This window comes from Rutidosis leptorrhynchoides, chromosome 7, assembly GCF_046630445.1.
Source record: "Rutidosis leptorrhynchoides isolate AG116_Rl617_1_P2 chromosome 7, CSIRO_AGI_Rlap_v1, whole genome shotgun sequence".
Taxonomy (NCBI): domain Eukaryota; kingdom Viridiplantae; phylum Streptophyta; class Magnoliopsida; order Asterales; family Asteraceae; genus Rutidosis; species Rutidosis leptorrhynchoides.
Window position 1 is genome coordinate 60,676,135 of NC_092339.1, and position 7,239 is coordinate 60,683,373.

The window sequence follows — 7,239 nt, forward strand, 5'->3', positions numbered from 1 at the left end:
TACTAACAATATTGACTAACTGAAAAATTGATTAGGGACCATTTGAAAGTGTACTGGTACCGGCTACGTATGATAAAATTCTCCCTCCAAAAATGTTAAGAACTGATATAAGTGCAGTCTGGTTCAGGTTAGACATGGGGGCTGAACTGGGCTTCTTATAGCTTGACCTTAATACGCCTTGTTTTAGTCACTGGTTATATGTTCGTCTCAAGTAATGATGAAACCATATGTATGTTCTGTTCAGGGTCTTGTTTGAAGCATTCTGTTACCAGAGAATCGCGTTTGTTTTGCTTTTTGCTCTTGCTGTTTTTCCTAATTTTTGGAAAAATCTAGTCACTCACTGCAAAATTTCGGGCTTGCATTAAAGTGTTTGACTTGCATGTTTAAATTCAACATATTTATATAAACTTGCCGAGCTGCCGATTTGAACATATTTTGTTCTACTAGGTATGCCGGTTAGTCAGTACACTGACAAAGTCTAATTTTCAGAAACACATTGAGTTCACATATGTATGCAATGGTATATGAATGTTCTTTGTTGACATTGAGCTTTAACAATATTATCATGCTATTTAGAAAAAGAATAAATTTGATTGGGGAGCAGAGACTATGAGAGCTATTCGGTGTTGCCCATGGCAATTAGGCAAGACACAATAGTAGCAGTTCGTAAAAGGGATGCAGGGGAATATGAAAAGCTTCTTAGGATTGCAAAGTTAAGTGACAAATACACAGAAAGCAGTAACTGCAGCAACAAACTACAATAGTCGGTTGTTGAATGCCACTTTAGCTTCGGTTAGTCCTAAAGCTTGCTTTATGTTCCTAATCGTTAATTGATTGTTTAGCTTCAGAAAGCTGCTAATCATGGATCTTTGATATAGTTTAGTTGCTTATGTCTTTATGTTCTTGTGTGGTGGTCACGTTTGTTTTTTTAGCTTCTTTAGCATTTCTTTCAGTCCATGGTTACATCTTGTAGCTTGATTGTGTATGCTTTTTAGAGTTTTTATTTTATTCATTGTGCATGCTTTAACGCGTCAGGTCGGTAGTGTAGTATAAACAAGATTAGCCTAAAAATGGAATGGGTCGATGTAGTGACCCGTCCTAATCCATCTGGACAAAGTCCATATCGATTACAAACGATTCACAATAGTTGATTACATCGCGAGGTACTTGACCTCTATATGATACATTTTACAAACATTGCATTCATTTTTAAAAGACAAACTTGCTTTACATCGAAAGTTGACGGCATGCATACTATTTCATAATATATCCAACTATAATTGACTTAGTAATAATCTTGATGAACTCGACGACTCGAATGCAACGTCTTTTGAAATATGTCATAAATGACTCCAAGTAATATCTCTAATATGAGCAAATGCACAGCGAAAGATTTCTTTCATACCTGAGAATAAACATGCTTTAAAGTGTCAACCAAAAGGTTGGTGAGTTCATTAGTTTATCATAAACGATCATTTTCATCATTTTAATAGACCACAAGATTTTCATATTCAGATCTCATAAATATACGTCCCATGTATAGAGACAAAAATATCATTCATATGGATTGAACACCTGGTAACCGACATTAACAAGATGCATATAGAATATCCCCATCATTCCGGGACACCCATTGGACATGATAAAATCGAAGTACTAAAGCATTTCAAATTCCAGAATGGGGCTTGTTGGGCCCAATAGATCTATCTTTAGGATTCGCGTCAATTAGGGGGTCTGTTCCCTAATTCTTAGGCTACCAAGCTAAAAGGGGCATATTCGGCTTCGATCCATTCAACAATATAATGTAGTTTCAATTACTTGTGTCTATTTCGTAAAACAGTTATAAAAATAGCGCATGTATTCTCAGTCCCAAAAATATATATTGCAAAAACATTTAAAAAGGGAGTAAATGAAACTCACCATACTGTATTTCGTAGTAAAAATACATATAACATCATTGAACAAGTGTAAGGTTGGCCTCGGATTCACGAACCTATATCGAATATATATATATCAAATAATATTAACACATATAATAAACATATAAAATAGTAAAACAAGTTATATATATTATACATTAATGTTTATATATAATATAATGTACTAAAATATAATAGTATATAATATGGTTATGATATACGTAATAATTATATTTTTATGTAAATAATATTTGTTTGTTATTAATAATAATAATAATAATGGTAATAAAATAATAATAATAATAATAATAATAATAATAATAATAATAATAATAATAAGTAACTACCTCAAAATAAGCTAAAAAAATAAGCTGCCCACGTCGGGACTCGAACCCGCGACCTCTCGATTATTCAACGCCACACCAAACCATTCAAGCACTAGTACATTTCTGAATTAAACTTAACCTGAAACTATATAATCCGAACTTCTTGCTTCCATATTAGCATCATCATCATCAACAATCGTCATCATCTTCATGCCTCATTATCATCACCAACATACCCGTACCAATCATCATCATCTTGTAACAACAGCGGTTATCATCATCGTTTATCTCTCTATCATCATCACGTTATCTTACGCATCATCATCATATCCTACAAACCAAATCATCTAATCATCTTAACTATCAAACCTAATCATCATTATTTGAATCATCCGCCATAATATCACAAAATCTATCATCTATCATCGTTCTTTATTATTATGCATATTATCATCATTATCTTTATCATCTTGATCACCATCAAATCTACATCATCGTCATCACAACATAAATCAGGTTGTTCATCATCATCATTTATTATCATCACCTTCACCATCTTTTTGTGAATCATAATCATCATCGTCTTTTATTAACATTAACGATATCAAACCTCATTATAGGTATTCCAACAGCAATATTAGTCGGTTCTTGACCCAAAAACACGGCCCAAACAAAAAGAAAAAGACAGCCCAACAATTAAGTTAGTTGACCCAAGTGTTACTTGTTCATTTATCTATAGCCCAATTCAGTATCTGCATAGATTAATTTAAAACAAGAAGTTGCTGTACGTGAAATCTGGGATCCAAGGAATACGTCTTTATCATGTCCACTTTTTCCTTTAAAACCGACAATCACAGTAAGGCATAAAGGGAAATTGATGGTGATAGCTAGCTGGAACAAAAACAGAATAAAGTTGCAGTAATAGCGTGATTTTTCTTCTATCAAAGCATCCCATCATCTTCTTAACAGAAACAAAGTGCAACGGAAGCATGATGGATGAAGTGATGGTGTTTGGCGACACTTTACAACACAGAAGAGGGAGAGAGATAGAGATAAATAGAGAGAGAGAGAGAGAGAGAGAGAGAGAAGAGATGGATGGTGAAAGTCGTTCATTTGGATTATGGGGTTGTTGGGTTCGGTTGTTGTGTTGATTTCAAAGTTAGAAGAAGAAGAAAAGTTGTGTTGAAGGATGATGGTTTTCGGTGGTGATAAATAGAAGAAGGTGGTCACATGGTCATTTTGGTTGATCGATAATGAGGGTCTTGGGAGTTGATCAATTTGATGGTTTATGGTTCGAAGGTTTAATAATGATGATGGTTTGGGTCGAATGGTTCTCGGTGATTCGAAACAGGAGGACGGCTGCAGTAAGTGTTGTCGAAGGAGAAAGTAATTGTAGGTGGTTTAAGATTGAGAAGATGGTGGTTTGGTGTGGTTAGCCAACGGTGTTTGAGGATGGTGGGATTGATGATCAAACGAGTATTAGATTGATAGTTGGTGTTCGTATAAATGGGTAAACATGTATATGTTTACAATATAGATAGATGAAGAAATATAGATAGATAAAGTTATATAACAGTGGTGAAATAGGTTTGGTTTAACATGGATAGAAAGAGGAGATAGGAAACTGTCTCCAATTGCAATAATATATGTATATGTATTATAATGTATATTATATAACTATCTATCTATGTGTAAATATATTTAGAATAGCTGTAAAGTTGATCAAACAAACACAATACATATTCCATCTTATCTGCTCAAATCACGGATTCTCAAACACAACAGGAAATAATAACAAGTAGTAGGTGACAAGAGTAAGAGATTATTAAGTGTGCTCATAGGTACATATACCTATTTTATAACTATGTATATACATATTATAATGTTGGTGTCAAGAAGAATCAAAAGGAAAACAAGGAAAACAGTAATCCTACTAATTATATTATAAATTAAGAATAGAACATGTGATCTCAATTAAGTACAATAAAGTCATCGGGTTATTTGGATTATATTACCGACAGTTTTCACGGACCATATATCGTGCGAAATCAGTGGCGGATAAAAGTGTATAGAAAAATCTCACATTTTTAAATTTACTATATTTATTTATTTTGATCATTATGGTATAAAATTCGATCATTAACTATTAAATAAAAATTACATTAATTATTCACTCCCAACCCTAAGTAAAATATAAAAAGTTTTAAAATCCAATAAATAGTTCCTAAATACATTTTTAATAAGTCTATAATTTGTAGAACTTATTTTCGGATCACCGTTTATTTTAAAATTATTTAAGTTTGAATTTATCTTGCTTAATATCGATCGACTGACAAACGAGTACTATTATCATTTACTAATTAAATTCGAAACCATATAAATACACATTCAATATACCTTACCTATATAGATTCATTTTAATAATAATATCATATATTATTTTATTTACATAATTAATTAACTCATATAATATTTTAATTTATAGTAATTAATATGTATATATATATATTTATTTATTTATATATTTATTTACACATAATAGTTCGTGAATCGTCGAGAATAGTCAATGGTTAAATGATTCTATATAAATAGTTCAAAATTTTGAGACTCAACATTACAGACTTTGCTTATCGTATCGAAATCATATGAAGATTAAGTTTAAATTTGGTCGAAAATTTTCGGGTCGTCACAGTACCTACCCGTTAAAGAAATTTCGTCCCTGAAATTTGAGTGGGATGGTCATGGATGACAATAAGTATGTTTTCATGACACATATGAGTTAATTAATAAAGTTTTATCATCATTGAGTAATATGGATTAATCAATTCGCTTACGCGAAGAGTATAAGTGAAGCTATCATAAAATAGTGGAATGAAGAAAATAAGTTTCGTCATAACTTTTGACGTAGTCATGGTTGAATTCCGGAATTCAAGGGATTCAAAAGAAAATCTTGAAAATCTATAAGATCTGATTCTTCGAGATTTAAGGTAATTATGATCTCTTTAATTAAATGCGATGATCCGTCCCGATTACTACGTCTGATATTTCCCTTATAAATTTACCTTTTTCGTTCTATTAGTTTTCACCACTTCTATACTCAATTTCTCAAATTCAAAAGATTGTGAAAATGCTTAATCCAGTTCTGATATTTGTCCTTACCCTGACTATCGCAACAATCATTCTCCTTTTCCAACTTCCACCGGAGGAATCTGTTTACTTCTACTTCACCCTTGGGGTTATAGTATTTTTAATTCTCCCGCGTCTTTATGTTGCGATAAACATTGATATCCACGGTTTGTAATTTATGTGTTGTTATCGGAATTTATATTCTCCCTTATATTTCAAAGTCCCTGCTTCTGTCTTCTATAATCATTGTCATCCACAGTTAATACTCTCTCCAATTTACTGTGACTTATACTCTCATTGATGTTTTGAAGCTTCATGCTTTTGTTTTATCTTCCCAATTTTAAATCAAGCAAATAATGGTCCAGAAAACGTAGATGTAAATTTCGAAATGAACATAATTAATGTTCTAAGAGAGAAATTGTAATAGCACGATCTTGATTGGTTAAATTACCAGAATTCAAGAGAAAAGATAGAACTATCAAGAAAATATGTTCTTGATATGTTTAGAGATTAGGTAGAATGTAAGAGTCGTGTAACATGATACATGATGACGTTATGATCTGTGAATCATCACGTTCCAATAGAAACTCAGCATGACTTACTGTAATATAATCACGTTGATCAAGTGTCATTATATTATACTAACTCGTGCATCAGTTTCCAACATTACTTCAATAACATTCATATTTTAAGCTCGAAAGTTTACAGAATATAGAAACTAACAGTTTCTATATGATGTAACACTGATAGCACGAAGAGATTAATGATTTTCAGATAAGAATAGTTATGAAAATATCTTCAGAAATATGGAGGATATTTATAATGAAAGATACGATAATATCTTGGAATTTCTAATATCGAAGGATGGTGAAGAAAATTTGTCCTCAAAAGTTTGGAGTCAGAAGCAAGGTATTCGCTAAAGATTTTATCAGAAACAGAATCATCAGGATTCTTAATGTACAAGTTTAGTCCTTGTGATTTGTTCAGAGACTCCTTCGTAGTTTACTCAATCAGTTTTTTAGTTTCAAACTTTTTCTGAGCTTTGCCAACATACAATTCTTTACCATCAACTTTTGGCTGTTGAGGTCATTTACAGTTTTTTTGTTGCTTCATTCAACTTTTCAAAATTCAGAGCATTAATTCGTAGACTGGGTGCTTTTCAGAATTTCAGAATGGAAGATCATAGCTCTAAAAGATAAATGTTATATGGATACATATAACTGTTGATGTGGAAATGTTGCGAGATTCACAATACAGATTTGCTGATTCCCGGTAATTGGTATGGCAATTCTTGTTACAAGATGCGGATGAGTTCATGATAAGACTTCAATAGATCAATATAGTGTTTTGCCGAAGAGATTTAAGCCAAGGAGCAACGAGGTTGCTGGCACGTCTGTTGGTAATATGATGGAATATAAAAAGTTCCCTGGTAACAATAAAAGAGCACACGTATATATCAAGGTGTTAATAAGGTTGTTTCGAACGAAAAGTCGAAGTTGACTTGTTGGAGCTGTGACAAAATTTGTTACTTTGGAAAGGTATTGTAAAGTGATTTTCGGAAATAACAACGCCAAAGGAGCTAGCACAAATAAGTTTTAAACGTTCACTCAGGTTCCGAGTGTTTAGGGATGTAACGTCCTCCCAATAGGGTCTGGAAGAAACGTTACTAATATCAAATAAACCAACATATTATAATATGAGAACAAATACTATATGAATAAAACCAAATTTTTGCAGCGGAAGGATTAATAATGTCGTTACAAGAATTATAAATTGTTCAAATGCAGAAAAGTAAATATGCGATAAGTCTTGATCCTAGCCAAGTAAGTCATCACATAAGCAGTAGATATAGAGGTCCTGATCATTCA